Consider the following 21,895-nt stretch of genomic DNA (forward strand, 5'->3'; position numbering starts at 1 on the left):
TGTTTTTCTTTAAGAATGTTGAATATTGGTCCCCACTTTCTTCTTGCTTGTGGCGTTTCTGCTGAGAGATCTGCTATTAGTCTAATGGGCTTCCCTTTGTAGGTGACCTGACCTTTCTCTCTGACTGCCCTTAACATTTTTTCCTTCGTTTCAACCTTGAAAAATCTGACAATTATGTGTCTTGAGGTTGCTGTTCTCGAGGAGTGTCTTAGTGGTGTTCTCCATATTTCCTGAATTTGAATGTTGGCTTGTCTTGCTAGATTGGGGAAGTTCTCCTAGATAACATCCTGAAGTGTATTTTCCAACTTGGTTTCACTGTCCCCGTCATTTTTAGGTACTCCAATCAATCATAGGTTTGGTCTTTTTATATAGTCCCATATTTCTCAGAGGTTTTGTTCACCCCTTTTCATTCTTTTTGCTCTAATCTTGTCCACATGCCTTATTTCAGAGGTCTTCAAACTCTGATATCCTTTCTTCTGTTTGATCAGTTCGACTACTGATACTTGTGTCTGTTTCACAAAGTTCTCATGCTGTGTTTTTCAGCTTCATCAGGTCATTTATGTTCCCCTCTAAACTTGTTATTCTACTTGGCAGCTCTTGTAACCTTTTTCAGGATTCTTAGCTTCTTTGAACTGGATTAGAACATACTCCTTTAGCTCAGTGGAGTTTGTTATTACCCACCTTCTTAACCCTGCTTCTGTCAATTCATCCAGCTCATTCTACACTCAGTTCTGTGCCCTTGCTGGAGAGCTGTTGCAGTCATTTGGAAGAGAAGAGGCATCCTGGAATTTGGAATTTTCTGCATTTTTAGGCTGGTTTTTCCTCATCTGTGTGGATTTACCTACCTTTGCTCTTTGAGGCTGACAACCTTTCGTTTTCTTTTGTTTTGTTTTTTTGGGTTTTTTTTTTGGTGGAGTGGTCTTTTTTGTTGATGGTTGTTGCTTTCTGTTTCTTAGGGTTTTGTGGGGTTTTTTTGTTGTTGTTTTAACAGTCAAGCCCCTCTTCTACAGGTCTGCTGCGGTTTGCTCCATGTACCAACCTGCTCCATGGGACATACATGGATTATTTTCCCAGTACTGACACTGGTGCCCACAATGCCACCAGCAAGTCAGCAGAGCAAAGCTCAGTAGGAAACACATCAACTCTCCTGCAGGACTGTCCACACCCAGAGTGGGCACCACAGCCTTGCCCCACTGGTCCTTTGTTCCGGCCAACTGAACTTGTAGCTGTGCCATTCGCTGAACATGCTCCATCCCCCAACATGCTCTCCCGTAAAGGAAGCTCTGGATACTCAGAAATGGCTTGAAGAGAACTGAACAGTGTTACTCTGGGATGTCATTTGAGTCAAGTGTATCAGCAGCCCAGAAGGATCTCCCTCCTCACTACAGCCCCAAGCTAATCACACCAGGTTCTTACAAGATGAACTACTGATTTACTGTCCACTGCCTCTAGCCAGTTACTTGGAAATGAACACCAGAGGCTGAGAGCAGGAGGGCTCATTCTATGAACATGTGCAGGGGAAAGCCTGCCTTGCAGCTCATGACAATTCTAATCTCCCACCAATTCCATGGCAGAAAGAAGCACATGGAGCATGTCTTCCCCTTGGTTCAAACCCTTCAGGGAACACAGCTCTCCAGGGTCTTCCCCAGCACCCAACCCATGGCCACACCAGGCTCTGCTCCAAACAGAGCTTCTTGCTATGGTGCAGGTGACCACAGTCCTTCTCCCCCAGGCTAGGGTACCCCTGATTTCTGCTCAGGAAGCTGCAGGGGGAGTCAGGCTATAGATTCCCCACTCAGAAGATTCTTGTCTGCTTCTTATTAATCTCTTCTAGTTAGCAATGTTTTTGGTGTGCTTGACATCCAGAGCAGAGCAGTTTTTAAACCCACCACTTCTATATGATAGCTATTTCTAGTAATAAGCAACTAAAAATCTACAAAAATAAAGACAGTACAGTACTGGCACAGGGCATCATACGTATCAGTGGAACAAAATTTTCCAGAAATAGACTATGCATATATGATTAATTGATTTTTACAGAGATGCCAAGATAATGCAGTAGGGAAAAGATAGTCTCTTCAAATGGTGCTGGAACAAGTGAAGAATCGTGTGCATAAAAACACTTCAACCCTCACCTTCCATCATATGCAAAACTTAACCTTAAAATGAATCATAAACTAAATGCAGAAGCTAAAACTATAAAACTTCCAGAAGAAAACATGAGGAAAAAAACTTAAGGACCTTGGGTTGAAAAGTAAGTTGTTGCTAGAATACCAGAAATGACTCAGAAAAGCAGAAAATGATAGACTGGACTTGATAAAAAGGAAAACCTTTTGTTTTTCGAGGAGACACTATTAAGAAAATCAAAACCCACACACGGAGAGAAAATATTTGCTGATGAAGGCCTGCATATATGATAAAGGCATTGTATCTGAATGTATATTTTAAAAATTCTCGAAACTCAATAAGAAAACAAACAGCCTAACTTAGAAAGATGGGAAAATATGTGAGCAGACACCTCACTTAGGAAATCTATGTGTGGTCAGAGGCTCCCCATCACTAGGCAAGAGGAAAATGCAAATAAGCCCTCACCTCACACTAAAATAATTAAAATTAAGAGTACTGACAATGGGCTGGGTGCAGTGGCTCACGCCTGTAATCACAACACTTTAGGAGGCTGAGGCAGGAGGATTCCTTGAGCACAGAAGTTCAAGACCAGCCTAGGAAACATAGCAAGACCTCATCTCTAAAAATTTTTTTTAATTAAAAAAAAATAGCCAGGGGTGGGAGTGTGACTTTAGTCTCAGCTACTCAGGTGGCTGAAGCAGGAGGGCTGCTTAAGCCCAGAAGGTTGAGGCTGCAGTGTGCTATGATTGGACCACAGCATTCCAGCCTGGATGACAAAGAGGAACCCCACATTACATATATATATATATATATATGTGTGTGTGTAATTTGAAAAGTCAGCTTCATCCCTGGGATGCAAGGCTGGTTCAACATACACAAATCTATAAATGTAATCCATCACATAAAACTAAAGACAAAAACCACATGATTATCTCAAAAGATGCAGAGAAGGCCTTCAACAAAATTCAACAGCCCTTTATGCTAAAAACTCTCAATAAACTAGGTATGAATGGAACATATCTGAAAATAATAAGAGCTATTTATGACAAACTCACAGCCAATATATATATTCCAGCAAAAACTGGAAGCATTCCCTTTGAAAACTGGCACTAGACAAGGATGCCCTCTGTCACCACTTCTATTCAACACAGTATTAGAAGTTCTGGCCAGAGCAATCAGGCAAGAGAAAGAAATAAAGGGTATTCAATTAGGAAAGGGAGTCAAATTGTCTTTATTTGCAGATGATATGGTTATATATTTAGCAAACTAACCCAAGAACAGAAAACTGAACACTGCATGTTCTCACTCATAAGTGGGTGTTGAACAATAAGAACACATGGACACAGGAGAGGAACATCACACACCGAGACTGTTGGGGTGGGGGGCTAGGGGAGGGATAGCATTAGGAGAAATATCTAATGTAGATGATGGGGTGATGGGTGCAGCAAACCACCATGGCCCGGGTATACATATGTAACAAAACTGCATGTGCTGCACATGTACCCAGAACTTAAAGTATAATAAAAAAAAAAAGAAAGTTTTGGGAACCAATTTACTATTATAGTTTCTTTAAAGTTCCACAAAGCTTTTATAGGTTAATTAAATGGTTGGTTCAACTACTGGTTGGTGTTTCCAGCAGATCAGATGGTTTTATCTAGGGAGGGAAACAACTGTGTAAATGTAAACTTGGTAACAAGAATTGTACTTGAAAATGATACCGTGTCAGGAGCATTTGAGTTCTCTATTTGAATTATCAATATGAATAAGCCTGTCTTGCCTTTAAAAAGAAAAAAAGAAAGAGTTTAATTAATGCAAGGCCAGCCCTATAGGATAACTCTGGTTTTCACTCAATCAGTCTCCCAGAAGGCTCAGACGTTATGGTTTTTCAAGGATTATTTGGTGGGCCAGAGTCTAGGGAATGTGTGCTGCTGACTGGCTGGTGATAAAATCATAGAACTGTGTGAAAACAGTTCTTGTGCACTGAGTCCCCCTCTGTGGAGACTGGGCACAGGACCAGGTAAGTCACAAGCCTCAGGTCTAGGTACCATCACCCAGTCACCAGAAATGCAGAAGTCTTGGGGGGAAAACTCTCAAAAGGCCAATCTTGGGTTCTACAATGATGATGTCATCCACAGGAGAACTGGAGAAGCTGCACATCTTGTGACTGCTGAGACAATGTCTAGTGATGGCTAATCTCAGCACGATTCAGCCCCTCTCAAAATCCTAACCTTGGGGCCTTTTATTACTTTTACAAAGGTGGCTTAGTTTTGCAGAAGAGCTATTATCATCCTTGCTTTAAACTATAAACTAAAATGAAAACTTTAGCTAAACTCTAAGCTAAATTCTTCCCAAAGTTAGCTTGGCCTGTGCCAAGGAATGACCAAGACAGCTTGGAGTTAGAAGCAACGTGGAGTCCACTCTGTCAGATTTCTGTCACTGTCATAATTTTGCAAATGTGGTTTCACATATGTTTACCATACAACCTTAGGTGCTAACCCAGGGAAAATCATCAAATTATGCATCTAAAAAGGGTGAATTTTAATCTGTGCAAATTATACCTCAGTCACCTTGACTTTAAAAGTCAACTGTCACGTGATAATCAGTAATAAGCACTGTTTTCTTGGTTTGCTCTTTAGATTTAAAATGATTAACAATTTTAATGGAAGTGGAAATTTCTGCTAATGTTACTGATCAAATTCAGCAAAATATTTCCTGCAAAAAGAAAAAAGAACTTTTGTCTGAGGAATGCAAGTTCTTTTAAATTGTCAGATCTAGAGAGAGATTAAAATGAGAGAACCATCACATCCTACACCCGAGTCCAGAACTTCAAAGTGGACGATACTGTTCCCACTGGAGACGGCGCTTAGAGAGGGCTGCACAGTTTGTCAGAGCAGAATCAGCACAGGCCCCAGAGCTGGAGTCCCCAGGGGTGCAAGCAGGTCACACAGCAGGCAGTGGGCGCTACTGCCACTCTCTCCAGGCTCTCAAGTGGGCATCTGGCATAAGAGTCATCAGCAAATGTCTAGGGAATGAAACTAGCCAAATGATTAATGCAAGAATAACATACAGCAGACACATCTGAAATACAAGCCTACAGAAGAGTTGAAACTAAAATAGTAAGAAAATTCCATTGTGGCAATGTGAACATCAGACAGGAAGCAGTAATACACATGAGGGACGTTCAGGAATGACAGAAGGTAACAAGCAAACAGAAATGCAATGTCCTAAGCTTGTGGCATGAAATAACAGGCATCCTAAGCAAAACCTGGCAGAACCAAAAGGAGCGGTAGACAAGCCCGTGGCCACAGTGGCAGAGTCAAACCCCTCTCTGTAAAACTGACAGAACAGGAAGGAAAAAAGTCCACAGAGATCTAGGAGACACAACACAATGACCCACCTTGACCTGAATCCCAACACCTGCAGAGTGTCCATTGCTTCTGAGAGCACCTGGGGCATTCACAACACTCAACAAAGTGAAAAGGACCAAAGTCATACACAGGACATACACCATGGAACGGGCCAGAAATCAATCATTTAAATACAACTAGAAAATCCCCATATGTTTGGGTAGTAAGCAATACACTCCTAAATAACATCTCTGCAGCCAAATTTCTCTTGTAAGCACTGGTACTAACCTCAACTCTGATGGTTAAGAAATTCCATTTCCTCACATCCCTGTCTCTGCTTGATATGGTTTGGCCCAATGACCCCACCAAAATGTCATCTTGAATTGTAATCCCCACTTGTTGAGGGAGGGACCTGCTGTTCTGGTGATAGTGAGTGAGTTCTCACAAGATCCAATGCTTTAAAAGTGTAGGACTGGGCTGGGCGCGGTAGCTCATGCCTGTAATCCCAGCACTTTGGGAGGCCGAGGGGGGTGTATCACGAGGTCAAGAGATAGAGACCATCTCGGTCAACATGGTGAAACCCCGTCTCTACTAAAAATACAAAAAATTAGCTGAGCATGGTGGTGTGTGCCTGTAATCCCAGCTACTCAGGAGGCTGAGGCAGGAGAATTGCCTGAACCCAGGAGGCAGAGGTTGTGGTGAGCCAAGATCGTGCCATTGCACTCCAGCCTGGGTAACAAGAGCAAAACTCCGTCTCAAAAAAAAAAAAAGCGTAGGACTCTCTCTCTCTCCGCCCCAACCATCTTGTGAAAAAAGTGCCTGCTTCCCCTTTGCCTTCCACCATAATTGTAAATTTCCTGAGGCCTTCCCAGCCCTGAAGAACTTTAAGTCAATTAAACCTCTTTTCTTTATGAATTACCCAGTCTCAGGTATTCTTTACAGCAGTGTGAAAATGAACTAACACAGAACACTGGTATGAAAAGTGGGGCACTGCTATAAAGAATAACCTGAGAATGTGGAAGCAGCTTTACTGGGTAACAGGCAGATAGCAGAACAGTTTAGAGGGCTTGGAAGAAACAGAATGATGTGGGAAAGTTTGGAACTTTCTAGAGACTTGTTTTGACCAAAATGTTGATAGTGATATGGACAGTGAAGTCCAGGCTGAGGTGGTCTCAGATGGAGATGAGACACTTACTGGGAACTGGAGCAAAGGCCACTCTTTCTATGCTTTAGCAAAAAGACAGGCAGCATTTTGCCCCTACCTGAGAGATCTGTGGAACTTTGAATTCTAAAGAGATGATTTAGGGTATATGGCAGAAAATGTTTCTAAGCAGCAAAGCATTCAAGATGTGACCTGGCTGATTATAAAAGCATTTCATCAAACGTAGTCACACAAAGATGGTTTGAAATTGGAACTTATGCTTAAAACGGAAGCAGAGCATGAAGGTTTAGAAAATTTGAAGCCGGATCATGTGGTAGAAACACACACACACACACACACACACACACACACACACACTTTTTCTGGGGAGAAATTCAAGCTGGCCACAGAAATTTGCATAAGTAACAAGGACCCTAATGTTAATAGCCAAGACAGTGAGGAAAATGTCTCCAAGACATTTTAGAGTTATTCACAACAGCCCCTCCCATTACAGGCCTGGAGGCCCAGGATGGAAAAAACGGTTTTGTGGCCAGGCCCAGGGCTCTGCTGCGCTGTGCAGCCTCAGGACATGGCACCCTGAGTCCCAGCTGCTCCAGCTCTAGCCATGGCTAAAAGGAGCCGAGGTACACATTGGCCCATGGCTTCAAAGGGTGCAAGCCCCAAGCCTTGGCAACTTCCACATCATGTTGGGCCTGCAAGTGCACAGAAGACAAGAGTTGAGCTTTGGGAGCCTCCACCTATGTTTCAGAGGGTGTATGTAAATGCCTAGGTGTTCAGGCAGAAGTCTGCTGCAGGGGTGGAGCCCTCATGGAGAACCTCTGCTAGGGCAGTTTGGAAGAGAAATGTGGGTTGGAGCCCCCACAAAGAGTCCCCACTGGGCACTGCCTAGTGGAGCTGTGAGACGAGATCTGATGGTTTTATAAGGGGCTCCCTCCTTTGTTCACTCACTCTTCGCTGTTGCCATGTAAGACATGCCTTTGCTTCTCCTTCACCTTCCACCATGATTGTAAGTTTCCTGAGGCCTCCCCAGCCATTCAAAACTGTGAGTCAATTAAACCTCTTTTCTTTATAAATTACCCAGTCTCAGGCACACAGTTTTGGAGGCAGGGAAGTCCAAGAGCATGGCACTGGCATCTTGTGGGGGTCTATCTGCTCCAGCTTCACATAGCAGAAGGCATCACATGGAGACAGGACAAGAACATGCCACATCAGGTCTCTCTTCCTCTTCTTATAAAGCCACTGGTCCCATCATGGGGGCCCCACCCAGATGACTTTATATAACCCCAATCACCTCCCAAAGACCCTACCTCCAATCAACAGGGATTTGGGGACTAAGTTTCCAACACCTGAAGTTTAGGGGACACATTCAAACCACAGCAGTCCCATATCCTGAAAGGCTCCTCCTGGCCCAAGTCTCAGGTGAGTGAGTAGAGTCAGCCCTGCAGGTGTGGGAAATTGTCTCCCGTACTTATAATATGGGCAACCTAGGCATGGATATGTGTGTGGCATCAGACGAGCTCTGCAGGGCCAGGTGTGGGAGAGGGTTTTGCTGTGGTGTGTGAGGGCATGTGACACCTCCACAGTGGGACCACCAGCTATGGAGTCACAGATGTTCATGTCCCTGGCTCCTGTCCTCAGGAACCACAGAGCAGGACAGGATGCAGCTATCACACAGGAAAGGTGCTAACAAGGTAGAAGACAGGTGTCCTTAAAGCAGGCACAAAGAAGGCTCTAAGGTCATCCACAGGAAAAGTTCCTCCCTCTAAAAGAATCAAGGGCATCTGGTAGGGAGGCTTAGCCTTGAAATGGGTGGGGCAGAAACATGGGGATGAAAAGGAGTGGAAGGCACAGATGGAGGGAGTGTGTGCAGAGGTGTACAGGTGGGCACACATTAACGTATGTGCTGGTTATCTCCTGCTACAAAACAGAATACCTCAAATCTAGTGGCTTGGCATTCCAAGCATGTAATAGCTCACACAGCGTCTGAGGGCAGGGATTGGAAGTGGCTCAGTTGGGTGTCAAGTTTCTGATTTGGGGTCTCTGACGGGCTGGTGGTCAAGTTGTAGCTGAGATTGTGGTCATGGAAGGCTTGACTGGGCAGGAGACCCCACGTCGATGGTGGCTCACTGACAGAACTGTAGACAGATGGTCTCACGCCTTTCCTCCTGGACCTCTCTTTACAGCTGGCAGATCAGATGGGAACTGATCAGCACACACTGCAGGGAAGCTGCCTGACATGGGAAAGAACGGCTGGAAAGGAAGACAGGGAGTTGTAGTCACTGCCACTCAGGGCCAGAAGTGGTGCCATCTCCCACCAGCCATACCAGACACTGGGAGAGTCCTCAATGAATTTGGCTCCATTTGTGGGAATATCAGCCCTCAACTAACGGCCTCTCTTGCTTGTTCCACTAACAATATTTAAAAGTCAGACCCAAATGGTTCCAACTGTTTCCAAATAACTTCGTTCCATCCCAAAACAAAGCTCAAAAATATTCGTAGAAAACAAAAGTGACCAGCAACCAGCAAGATAAAATTCATAATCTATGACAGCCAATCAAAAATTATCAAGCACATAAGGAAACGGGAAAATATGACCTATAACAAACATCAAAAACTATACAACACTTAGTGATAAATCTTGGGGGGAAAGGTGGTGATGACCTGTTGATTCTCCTCCCAGATGTCCTGAGACAATGTGCAGGGATGTTCTTCAGGTGTCATGATAGCATTCAGGACAACCCATTGCCACCATCAGGAGGGAATAACTGAATATCTTAAATGCACGTAAGAAGACTAACAGCTGGCTGGGCGTGGTGGCTCAAACCTATAATCCCAACACTTCAGGAGGCCAAGGCAGGTGGATCGCCTGAGCTCAGGAGTTCAAGACCACCCAGGGAAATATGGTGAAACCCAGTCTCTACTAAAAATACAAAAATATCAACCAGGTATGGTGGCGGGCACCTATAATCCCAGCTCCTTGGGAGGCTGAGGCAGGAGAATCACTTGAACCCCAGAGGTGAAGGTTGCAGTGAGCCAAGATTGTGCAACTGCACCCCAGCTTGGGCTACAGAGTGAGACTCCATCTCAAAAAAAGAAAGAAAGAAAGAAAAAAAATACTATCAGCTGCACAAAGCAATACCAGAAGCCCAGAAAACACGGTGGTGTATCTGAAGAGCATCAGGCTGAGAGCAGAGGTGAGAAATAGGAGCTGGGTAGTACACTTGCATTCACTGAAAACACACAGACAGACCTGCACATCTCACAGAGTTTCACCAATCAGAGTGGAAAGGTGTGGGGTGGGGATGGTGACAAGGGAGGAGTGGAGCAGGGGAAAACAGAGTCCATGGAGCAATAACGCAGAGGCGCTGCCAGCTCTGCAATGCCCAGCAGGCTCCACACCCCTGGGGCCCCTCTCCACACACACCAGGGCACTGCTGATCCATCTTGAGGGTCCTCTGACTCTTAAGGGATGAGAAGATGGAAAGAGAAAAGGGATACTGACAGGCGAATTTATAAATGTGTTTTGGTCACAATAGCTAAATTTTAAATAACACAGAATTCTTGACACATAAGAGACTCAGACTCTCTGTGCCTGCCAGGAGGAGACAAAGCTCATTCTTTATCAGCTCTGTCCTGTGCACGTGCACGCCATGCCTGCCTGCAGGAAAAGCATCCAGAAGAGGTCAAGGCTCTCCACCTCCCACACTTCGTCATGCCACAAGCATTGCTGGGCACCTACTGTGGGCACCACATCCCTTCCAGATCCATCCCTGGCCTCCCAGTGCCTTCAGTCTGGCTATAGAGAGTGGCTCAAGGTCTGGTGAGGGCTAGAAGGGATCCACCATGGAAGCCTCTGGGGAATGCTCCCCTCTCACGCACTTCTCCACATAGCTAGTTTTGAGCCCACTTGTGTCAGATGCTGAGTTTGACACCCATTTGGCGAGAAACAAGATAACCTAGACGTGCTTTATGTCTGGTAGCCTGTGACGGACACTTCAGACAACTCTGTAGATTGACCCATGGTCAGCTGAGCTCCAAGACATTCCCTGGGCCATGGGCAGATTAGCACTGCCTGGGAATGCCTGCCCAAGACCCCTCAGGCCCAGAGACCATCCAACTCAGGCTGCTCCTGCTGGTACCCTGCCTGCCAGCCTGCCTGCGCCAGTGTCACTCATGAAGCCTCTCTCCCTGTGGCATCAAGTCTCTCTCCCTGCAGTGTCAAGTCTCTCTCTCTGCAGCACCAGTTCTGTCCAGAGCTGGAGGTGGATCTGCTACCTCTGCTCACCAGGAAGGGATCAGAGGATAAGCCTGGAGTGGGAGTTCCAGCTACCCCAAAACTCAGCCACTTAAAATAATGGTCACTTTATTTGCTAGGATTCTGCAAACAGGGCTGGGCTCAGCTGGGAATATCTCCTTCTGGCGTGGCCAGAGGTCACACACATGGTCGCATGGAGCTGAAAGGCCAGTAGGGCCGGACTCAGCTTGGAGGCTGGGGCAGCTGCACCTCATTCTCTCCACAAGTCTCGGGGCTCAGCACATTACGCTGCAGCTCAGGCTCCCCCAGTGCAAATGCAGAAGCTTAGACCCCCTTGAGCTTAGGCCTGGGATTGGCACAGTTCCCTGTCACTCCCTCCTGCTTCACTGGTTACAGTAAGTTACAGGACAGGGGGGCCCAGGCAGAAATACCAAGAGGCTTGCCTACTGGTGACTCCAAGGTGACTGATTCCAGCAGAATGCACCCCTTCTCCCTCCCACCTTCCCCTGCTCCCCCACTGTGGCTGCATCCTGGTCCCCCAGGAGAATCCCATTCCTCTTTGGGCATAACCTCTGTCCTAAACTTCAGGCCATGCCCTGACAGCCCACCAGGTCTTGCCCACCCTCTTCTCCCAGGGGATGGTGGCTGTGGCCAGACTGTCCCACAGCAGCTTGGTGCCTACTGGCCTGACCATGCCTGAGTCTCACTGCTGCTTAATCCCTGCTCCCCCTGTGCCCACACACACCAAGCACCCACACAGAGGAGGAAGTGCTGATGGGATTGGCCAGGGCCAGACCCTCATGAGGCCCATGTTACTAGTGGGCAGGGCTCCCATGCCTTCAGACTCTTCATCCTCACATGACTCTGAGGCTCCACTCCTGTTTCCTGGTCATCGCATCTTCTCCGCGCCCACCTGCCAGGCTTGGTTGAGCAAACCTGTCCCAAGGTTCACACTGGGTTTGAGGTAGATGCCTGGCTGCTGGGGCTTTGGTGTCAGCTACATCTCCAACTCATCCTCCTCCAGCGATCCCTGCATGAGGAAACAGTGGGGTGCCTACACCCCTTTATCACAGCCATGCCCTGAAGAACCCCTCCCAGTAGAAAGGCACTTGACGTTCAACACTCAGAGTTCACAGAAAGGACGTATCTCTCAGCTGATTTTTTAGATGCAATCATGCACCGCGTGATGACCTTTAAGTCAACAGCAGACCACATATAGGATGGTGGTCCCATAAGATTACAATACCGTATTTCTGCTGCACCTTTTCCATATTCAGATATGTCTAGATGCACAAATACTGACCATTATATTACAGTTGCCCACAGTAGTCAGTACAGAGACATGCCTTACAGGTTTGCAGCCCAGGAGCAATCGGCCATAGCATGCAGCCTAGACTTGCGGTCAGTGCTACCATCGGGCTGGTGAAGTACATGCCGATGTTCATGCAATGACAAAATCACCTAAGGACACGTTTCTCAGAACCTTCTTCTAAAACAATTTTTATGAAGACATAACTCACATACTGTGAAATTCACCCTTTCAAAGTATACAATTCAGTGGGTCTTAGTATATTTTCAAGGTTGTACAACTATCTAATTCTAGAACATTTTCATCAAAGAAATCCCACACTCATTAGCAGTCACTCTCCACCCCTCAGTCCCCAGCCCTGGTGACCAGCAATCCACTGTCTGTATCTATGGATTTGCATATCAGAGGAATTCTACAATAGGAAGCCTTTTCCACTAGGCTTGTTTTTCTTAGCATCAAGAATGATTCATGCTGGTGCATAAGTCAATACTTCGTTCCATTTTATGACTGGATATTTCCTCCTATGGCTATTCCACATGCTGTCAATCCTAATGCTATCCCTCCCTTAGCCCCCCATCCCCCAACAGGCCCCAGAATGTGATGTTCCCTTCCCTGTGTCCATGTGTTCAACCCCACTTACGAGTGAGAACATGCAGTGTTTGGTTTTCTGTTCTTGTGTCAGTCTGCTGAGAATGTTGGTCTCCAGCTTCACCCATGTCCCTGGAAAGGACATGAACTCATCCTTTTTTATGGCCGCATAGTATTCCATGGTGTATATGTGCCACATTTTCTTAATTCATTCTATCATTGATGGGTATTTGGGTTGGTTCCAAGTCTTTGCTATTATGAAGAGTCCCACAATAAACATATGTGTGTATCTGTCTTTATAATAGAACAATTTGTACCCCTTTGAATATATACCTAGTAATGGCATTGCTGGGTCAAATAGTATTTCTATTTCTAGATTCTTGAGGAATCACTGCACTGTCTTCCACCATGGCTGAACTAATTTACACTCCCACCAACAGTGTAAAAGCATTCCTATTTCTCCACATCCTCTCCAGCATCTGTTGTCTCCAGATTTTTTAATGATTGCCATTCTAACTGGCGTGAGATAGTATCTCATTGTGGTTTTGGTTTGCATTTCTCTAATGCCCAGTGATGATGAACATTTTTTCATGTTTGTTGGCTGCATAAATGTCTCCTTTTGAGAAGTGTCTGTTCATATCCTTTGCCCACTTTTTGATGGGGTTGTTTGTTTTTTTCTTGTAAATTTGTTTAAGTTCTTTGTCAGTTCTGGATATTAGCCTTTTGTCTGATGGGTAGATTGCAAAAATTTTCTCCCATTCTGTAGGTTGCTTGTTCACTCATAGTTCCTTTGCTGTGCAGAAGCTCTTTAGTTTAATTAGATCCCACCTGTTATTTTGGCTTTTGTTGTCATCGTTTTTGGTGTTTTAGTCATGAAGTCTTTGCCCATGCCTATGTCCTGAATGGTATTGTCTAGGTTTTCTTCTAGGGTTTTTATGGTTTTAGGTCTTACATATAAGTCTTTAATCCAGCTCGAGTTAATTTTTGTATAAGGTGTGAGGAAGTGATCCAGTTTCAGCTTTCTGCATATGGCTAGCCAGTTTTCCCAACACTATTTATTAAATAGAGAATCCCTTCCTCATTGCTTGTTTTTTGTCAGGTTTGTCAAAGATCAGATGGTTGTAGTTGTGTGACATTATTTCTGAGGCCTCTGTTCTGGTCCATTGGTCTATATCTGTTTTTGTACCAGTACCATGCTGTTTTGATTACTGTAGCCTTGTAGCATAATCTGAAGTCAGGTAGTGTGATGCCTCCAGCTTTGCTCTTTTTGCTTAGGATTGTCTTGGCTATATGAGCTCTTTTTTGGTTCCATATAAAATTTAAGGTACTTTTTTCCAATTCTGTGAAGAAAGTCAATGGTAGCTTGATGTGGATAGCATTGAATCTATAAATTACTTTGGGTGGTATGGCCATTTTCATGATATTGCTTCTTCCTAACCATGAGCATGGAATGTTTTTCCACTTGCTTGTGTCCTCTCTCATTTCCTTGAGCAGTAGTTTGTAGTTCTCCTTGAAGAGGTCCTTCACATCCCTTGTAAGTTGTATTTCTTGGTATTTTATTCGCTTTGTAGCAATTGTGAATGAGAGTTCACTAATGGTTTGGCTCTCTGTTAGTCTGTTATTGGCGTATAGGAATGCTTGTGATTTTTGCACATTGATTTTGTATCTTGAGATTTTGCTGAAGATGCTCATCAGCTTAAGGAGATTTTGGGCTGAGACAATGGGGTCTTCTAAATATACAATCATGTCATCTGCAAATAGAGACAGTTTGACTTCCTCTTTTCCTAATTGAATACCCTTTATTTCTTTTTCTTGTCTGATTGCCTTGGCCAGAACTTCCAATACTATGTTGAAAAGAAGTGGTGAGAAAGGGCATCCTTGTCTTGTGTTGGTTTTCAAAGGGAATGCTTCCAGGGCTTGCCCATTCAGTATGATACTGGCTGTGGGTTTGTCATAAATAGTCTTATTATTTTGAGATATGTTCCTGGTTTATTGAGAGTTGTTAGCATAAAGGGCTGTTGAATTTTGTCGAAGGCCTTCTCTGCATCTATTGAGATAATCATGTGGTTTTTGTCTTTGGTTCTGTTTATGTGATGGATTATGTTTATTAATTTCCATATGTTGAACCCACTTTGCATCCCAGGGATGAAACTGACTTGATCGTGGTGGATGAGTTTTTGATGTGCTGCTGGATTAGATTTGCCAGTATTTCATTGAGGATTTTCACATCAATGTTCATCAGGGATATTAGCCTCAAATTTTGTTGTTGTGTGTCTCTGCCAGGTTTCAGTATCAGGATGATGTTAGCCTCATAAAATGAGTTAGGGAGGATTCCCTCTTTTTCTATTGTTTGGAATAGTCTCGGAAGGAATAGTACCAGCTCCTCTTTGTATCTCTGGTAGAATTCCATCTGATCCTGGGCTTTTTTTGGTTATTAATTATTACCTCAGTTTTAGAACATGTTATTGGTCCATTCAGGGATTCCACTCCTTCCTACTGTAGTCTTGGGAGGGTGTAAATGTCAAGGAATTTATCCATTTCTTCTAGATTTTCTGGTTCATTTGCATAGAGGTGTTTATAGTATTCTTTGATGGTAGTTTGTATTTCTTTTGGATTGGTGGTGATATCCCCTTTATCATTTTTTATTGTATCTATTTGAATCTTCTCTCTTTTCTTTTTTATTAGTCTGGCTAGTGGTCTATTTTGTTGATACTTTCAAAAAACCAGCTCCTGGATTCATCAATTTTTTGAAAGGTTTGTGTCTCTATCTCCTTGAGTTTTGCTCTGATCTTAGGTATTTCTTGTCTTCTGCTAGCTTTTGAATTTGTTTGCTATTACTTCTTTAGTTCTTTTAATTGTGACATTAGGGTGTCAATTTTAGATCTTTCCTGCTTTCTCTCGTGGGCATTTAGTGCTATAAATTTCCCTCTAGACACTGCTTTAGCTGTGTCCCAGACATTCTGGTACATTGTCTTCATTCTCATTGGTTTCAAAGAACACCTTTATTTTTGCCTTCATTTTGTTATTTATTTATCCAATAGTCTTTGAGGAGCAGGTTGTTCAGTTGTCCTGTATTTGGAATGCACATTTTCAATTCTCTTAAATGTATATGTAGGAGTGGACTTTCTGGATAGGCTTAACTTCTTCAGGAACTGCCAAACTCTTTTCCAAAGTGGCTGTACAGCTCTCGTTCCCAGCAGCAGTGTCTGAGGGTTCTGAGTTCCCCACATCCTCAGCAACACTTGTTTCTGTCCATCTTTTGTATCATACCTCTCCTAGTGGGCCTCAGCATATTTACAGGGGAAATTTACATTCCCAAAATTCAGTACACAAGTTTAGCAAAATGATGGGCAAAAAGAAGTCTCAAGCCACTTTCCAAGTACAATTAGTAGAATGTGTGAATTGCACATGATGTTTACAACCACATGACTTCTCTACCCTGCAAGTTGCTCTCCACATCGGCCCTGATATTGCTCCACTGAGAAGCCCTCCTTCTTGGACCTACTGACCAATGGACAGAGGTAGCACAATGTGACTTTGAGATGTGTCCTAAGGTGAGGCAGCCCCACCTGTTCTCTGCAGCCCTTGTTCCTGGAGCCTTGGCCATGTCAGAAGTCCCGCTGTGCTGAGCCGCCGCACACAGAGCCCTCCAGGAGGGTGCTGGGGGACGCCTGATGACATGAGCCTCTGCTGCCAGACTTGGGCTCTCCCAGCTGAGGCCCCGACACTGGAGCAAAGTCCAGCTGTCCCCTGTGCCCTCCCCAGCCTGGACTCACAGAAGCTGTGAGCACAACAAAATAGCCATCCTGGGACTCTAGGTGCGGGGACAGCCTTCACACAGAGACAGTACTGCAGCCGCGGGGGTGACTGCCCTGCACGAGGCTGGTCCAAGGTTGGTGCAGTGACAGCTTGTGACCCTTCCACAGCTGTGCTGAAGTCACATGCCTGTGACCACGCAGGGATGCACTGAGCATGGGACATTGCAGCCCCGCAGATTCTCCCTCACCAGGAGGCACAATCTCACGTTTCCATTACATCTGGGGAACTTGTTCAGGGATCTTATTCATAACTAAACACTTTATAGGGACTTGCATGGAAAGTTTGGGTCAACAAGCAATGCATTATTATTTTTTCCCTCTGCTGTCAGAAGCGAAGTCTCATTTTAGCAGCAGATTGTCAGCATCAAGCAGGCTATGCCTGGACTGGCCTCTGCCCAGCCTGTGTGTGTGGCACCCTCAGGACCCCACAAGGAGGAGCACTGTCAGCATCAACTTGTCCTCAGCCCAGGATCTTATGATCTTATGTCCTCTAACCCCATCAGACAGCATCAAAAATCACCTCGAGGCACCACCCTTCTGCTGGAGGGAGCCCCCATTCTGCCCCAGGCACATGGTGCTGTGAGGAGCTGCCTGCTAAGCCTGGACATCATACAACCATGGGCGTGCCCCAGGCCAGTTCCTCCTGCTGCCACCCTCCTTCCTGCCCCTCCTGGAGCCCAGTCTCCCCAGCTGCCCCTAATGACCCCAGTGTCCATGAGGAGACGCCAGAGGGAAGGGAGCATAGCTGGGTGTGCAGCAAGGGTGGAAACACCAGAGAGCCAGTAGCTCCTAACTCCCACTCACTGCCTTTCCGTGCCAAGTCCCCCTTCCAGAGGCTCCTACTATGCACAGAGGCAGAAGAAAGGGGGACAGGAGAGGAGCTGGGAGGTGGGATAGAGGAGGCACAGTGAGGCTCTAAGATATTTCTCAGGGGACCAAGCCTAGCCCTGAGCAAGGCAGGCCATTCTGGGCTGCAGTTTTACCTGCTGCACTGGAATCAGTGTGATAAACGGGAGGCCTTTCACCAGGAGCCCTTCACACAACAGCTTTGGGGGTCCTCTCATGGTGCAGCAGGGGAGCAGAGGGGCTCTCCGTCAGCACCTGTGACTAAGGCTTTCTCGGATACTTAGAGAAGAGAGAACAGAACCAGGCGAGCCCCAGATGAGCCCACCCCACCCTGCAACACACACACACTCCCACAGTGGCCCTGCAGACCACCGGCACATCGTCACCTGGTCCCTGGAGACCACGGACACATTGTCACCTGGTCACTCGCCTACAGCCCTCATTCCTCCAGCAGGACATCAAGGCCATCTTGAGGTCAGGAGAGGCAGCTCATGATGGAAGGAAAGGGAGGTGGCCCCTTGTCAGGCACAGGCTGTCTGGGGCCAGGAGACTGGGTGGGAAGCAAAGCTAGGATCCCTCTCCCTGACCTGCCCAGGTGGCAATAGGATCAGGGCCCTTGAGCCTGCAGGGGGAGTTGGCTCCCTACAGTCTGGAAACATAATCGCTTTATTCCCATTGTGACAGCAGCTACCAGCGGCATCCCTGGGGAAAAGGGGAGTCCCCATCATGGGGACCAAGAGGAGAAGAGGCTTCTGCTGCAGCCTGGCTGCCCTCCAGCTTGGCCCTGCCCCGGGTAAAAAGGGACAGGGGATCCTGACTCCGTTTCCTCTCCTTCTTCTCACTCTTTGGAGCTGGGGAGCAGCTGGGTAGGAGCCAGGGCACTCAGGCACCAAGGTCAGGCTACCCAAGTGGTGCGGGTCTCGAGGACCTGAGCCTACTAGGAGATAGCAGGACAGGTGGTGCACGGGGACAAGGCTTAGCAGAGCCCGTGTTCAGCACACACAGGCTTCTTCCCTGGCAGCTGCTTCCAAGGGAGGCTGAGCACCCTGGCTCCCTTGCTGGGGACTGTGTGTAAACCCACCCAGGCTGGAGGTGCTGCAGCATCTGTGCAACACCAGGACAGTGCTGTGGGCGAGGGCTGTGCCCAGGGAGTGGGGGAGTGGAGCCACTGTCCCCGCTGCCCCCGCTGACACAGCACAGATGAAACAAAGCCAGTGCTCACTGGCGCGTGTTAGGCAGGTGACCCCTGAGCGAGGCAAAGCAGACACACATGGAGATGGTGACCTGATCACTGGGAGAGCCACAGCCCCCAGGCTCAAGGACCAGACAGCTCCACTGGCTGAGCATAAAGACCCTGTGGGCTGTGGGAAAGGAGGCCAGCCTCCGTGGGGGTGTTCCTCGCGGTGTCAGACTGCCGCATCCTCTCTGGTGTCCTCTTGAGGGAGGCAGCACAGGATGGAGCAGCTGAGCAGGAAGGAAGCACACAGGGAATCAGGGACTGCTGGGGCCACAGCCATCGCTGGGTGTCCTGATCCTGCTTCTCCCTGGCACCCCGCCCCTGTCTGGTTATGGCAGAAAGACCTCATCCAAGAGAGCGCACCCCCATCCGCAGGGGCACTGAGGCCGCCCCCCCACCCAGTGACTTCAGCTTGCCTGTTCCATCAGAAGGTGGCAGGAAGGCCTCATCCAAGAGAGCGCACCCCTGGGGCCGCCCCCCACCCAGTGACTTCAGCTTGCCTGTTCCATCAGAAGGTGGCAGGAAGGCCTCATCCAAGAGAGCGCACCCCCATCCGCAGGGGCACTGAGGCCGCCCCCTGCCCTGTGACTTCAGCTTGCCTGTTCCATCAGAAGGTCGCTGTTGGAGGAGAGGATGCCAGACTGTTCAGGGCTCCAAATGAGAAAGGCAACCATGCCACAGCAGCACTGCCAGTCACTTCATTTCCAAAGGAAGCTAAGAAAGAACACGAAGCCATGGCTACCCATGCCCACAGCCCCTGGCGCCACCTCGGACCCTGCCGTCTGTCTGGGGCCCTGTCCCATGCCACACACTGGATCAGCTCCCACCATTCAACTCTCCGCCCCACACATGTGCCCTCACCCCCGGAGGGATTCCGCAGGGAGGCCAGAGGGTAGGGGACAGTTAAGCACCCCCAATTCCTGAGCCAGGGACTGCCAAGATGGGGTTCACATGGCCACTGAGAGACGCTGCCCTCACTCCTGCCCAGGACGGCACTGAGAAGAGCAGGACAGCATCGAAGCCCTCACTAGTGGGGGTTCCAGAATATCTGCCCAGGCCTTTGAGAAGGACCCGAACCCCGACCGTGGGAATGTGGCGCGAGAACTGTTTTCTTTTGTGTTCTCAAATAAAGGGCTCAGGTGAAAGCTTTCTGTCTGATATCTGCCTGTTAGAGCTCTAAATCTCTGGCTTTCTACCTGACAAAACTGGTCTATGCATGTGTTTGGGGGCTGGCAAGGAGAAAGGAGAATGCTCTGCTATCTGGGCACAAGGTCCCAGAGCATCCTCCAGCCTCCCCGATGCAGCCCCGCCCGGAACACCCCACAGAGAACGAAGCAAGCCTGGGTCTCCAGTTCAAGGTCAGTGAGGGGTCTCACCCACTGCTCTTGCCCCTGGTGCCACCCCTATACCCCCTGCTGTTCTTTCTTCCTGCTCGCCCTGGGCCTCAATATCGTCAGCCTCCTGGAAGCCACCCAGATCAGGGGGAGGCCTCCCATTCAGACACGGCAGGCCTCTTCCAGCAACCTGTGCTTCAGGCGTCTTTTCAGGGACAGGCCACTGGCAACCTTTGTGCGGGAATGTAAATGGCTGGCCGGCTTCCTGGTGCGTGGCTGCTTTCTAAGAGGAGGGCACTCCAGTCTGCGGCTCAGCATGCACTTGCCTCCCCTCCCTCCCACGCCAGCAAATGAATTCTAAAGGGAATAAACCTCTTGCCACAAAAAGAACTGGAAGCAGGTGGTCAGCAAGCCAGCATGAGATTCCAATCAATTTCTGGAAGGCAGAAGCAGTCAGAAACATGCTGGCGATGAAACAGGGCAGGAGCTGCATCACAAAATACAGGCAGGCGGGCAAGTCCACCCGGAAGGACCCAGAGAGGCCTGGGCTCAACCACAGGGAGGGGACATTTGGGAAGCATCACTGGGAAAGAGCAACAGGACACACCCAGGAGCCGGGACCCACCTCCTGTCCCTTAAGCAGGAAAGTCGAGAAGGGAGACTGGCCTGTCCCATCAAGCCCCAAAGGACAGCATGTTCCTTCCGGCTCAGAACAGCTCTTGAACCTGGAGCAAGCAAAAGCAGAGTGAGGCCTTCCCACGTCCAGGCAAGGACACATCCCGATCACTTGGCTCTCCATCCCTGCAATTGCTGGCCAGCAAAACAGATTATGCCAGAAATAGCCCACCCAGCCAGGGCCTCAGAGCTCAGGCCTCCTGCTCCGCCAGCCCAGGAGGAACCAGCCAGCCTGGTCCAGCCTTCAGCTGCCCCATGTCCAGGTCATGCCTGGGACGTGCCCAGAACATAACTGATGCTGTGGGAGACAAAGAGCACCCCACCCAAGAAGGGCCCCAAATAAAGGCAAATGATGGTGGAGCACCCTGCAGGAACATGAGCTTCCCACGTCCTCAGTGCATCCTCCTCCATCCCCGCAGACACACACACCTGGGGCCTGGAAATCCTTGTGAGGAGGGACCCCTTAGGGGCAGCCTGATTCAGAGCTGAATCCATTTAATCCTCATTCCTTTTCCAGAAAAGGGAACCAAGGCACACAGCTAAGAAGCAAGAGGGCTGGGACTCGAACTCAGACCCAGGGGTCTGCCCAGAGAGGGAGCACCGACCCCACTCAGTACTGCCTGACAACAGTACACTATTCATGCTTCGGTTACTTCCTAAATGTGAGACGGTAAAAGTCATTGTTTCGTGTCATAGTACTAAGGGTTTTGACTATATGCAGTCAAAACTACCACCACAATCAAGATTCAGGATGGTCTCATCACCCCAAAACAATCCCTCATGGCGTCCCTCTGTGGTCAGCCTCACCCCCATCCCCATGGTTGGTTGCTGCTATTCTGTTCTGTGTCCAAATATCAACAACACATTTGTTTGGGTTTTTGTTGTTTTGTTATTTGTTTTTTGAGACAGGGTCTTGCTCTGTCACCCAGGCTAGAGTGCAGTGGCATGATCTCGGCTCACTGCGGCCTCAACCTCCCAGGATCAAATGATCCACCTACCTCAGCCTCCTGAGTAGCTGGGACTACAGGCACATGCCACTACCCCTGGCTAATATTTTTTTCCACTTTTTTTAGAGACAGAATCTCACTTTGTTGCCTAGGCTGCTCTTGAACTCCTGGCCTCAAGTGATTCTCCCACCTCAGCCTCACAAAGTACTGGGATTACAGGTATAAGCAACTACACCCCACCAACAACACA

General features: G+C 47.6%; 1 long non-coding RNA gene across 1 annotated transcript; it reads right to left on the reverse strand.

The window, feature by feature from the left end:
* Positions 1-15,457: 15,457 nt before the first annotated feature.
* Positions 15,458-20,775, reverse strand: LOC128932032 (uncharacterized). The gene is made up of 2 exons (XR_008481269.2): positions 20,649-20,775; positions 15,458-19,403 (listed from the first exon to the last, which is right to left on the reverse strand). It is a non-coding gene; the product is annotated as an uncharacterized LOC128932032 (long non-coding RNA).
* Between the last annotated feature and the right edge of the window lie 1,120 nt (positions 20,776-21,895).

The sequence above is a fragment of the Callithrix jacchus genome, chromosome 5 (assembly GCF_049354715.1).
Source record: "Callithrix jacchus isolate 240 chromosome 5, calJac240_pri, whole genome shotgun sequence".
Lineage (NCBI taxonomy): Eukaryota > Metazoa > Chordata > Mammalia > Primates > Cebidae > Callithrix > Callithrix jacchus.